General features: G+C 45.3%; 1 protein-coding gene across 1 annotated transcript in view; it reads left to right on the forward strand.

The window, feature by feature from the left end:
• Positions 1 to 521, forward strand: part of ALDH9A1 (aldehyde dehydrogenase 9 family member A1) — a 91460-nt gene that overhangs the window by 54787 nt on the left and 36152 nt on the right. The gene's annotated exons all lie outside the window — the stretch shown is intronic.

A 521-nucleotide genomic window follows, 5' to 3' on the forward strand; every position in this document is an offset into this window, starting at 1 on the left:
TTTCTTCAGAAGCCTTGGTGGACTCAAACTTCCAACCTCTCAGTAAGTAGCCAAATACATTCATGAATTGTTTATACCACCCAGGGGCTTCATGGATTCCTTGTTGTTAGGTACCTTCAAGTCAATTCTGACCCATAGTGACCACATGTACAACAGAATGAAACACTGCCTGGTCCTCCACCATCCTCACAGTTGTTGCCATGCTTGAGCCTGTTGTTGGAGCCAGTGTCAGTCCATCTCACTGAGGGTTTCCTCTTTTTTTTGCTGTCCCTCTGCTTTACCAAGCATGATATCCTTCCCTAGGGACTGGTTCCTCCTGACAACGTGATGAAAGTATGAGAGGTAAAGTCTTACCATCTTTGCTTTTTAAGCAGCATTCTAGCTGTACTTCATCTAAGATAGATTTATTCATTTTTGTGGCTGCTGTAGCGACCCCTCCTTGGGTTGCTGAGGCAGTATCACTATAGAAGTAGATTGCCCAACCTTCCTTCTGAGGAGTGGCTGGTGGGTTTGAACCACCA

Source organism: Orycteropus afer, unplaced genomic scaffold, assembly GCF_000298275.1.
Source record: "Orycteropus afer afer isolate SDZICR_OR568_19922 unplaced genomic scaffold, OryAfe1.0 scaffold00044, whole genome shotgun sequence".
In the NCBI taxonomy this organism is placed as follows: domain Eukaryota; kingdom Metazoa; phylum Chordata; class Mammalia; order Tubulidentata; family Orycteropodidae; genus Orycteropus; species Orycteropus afer.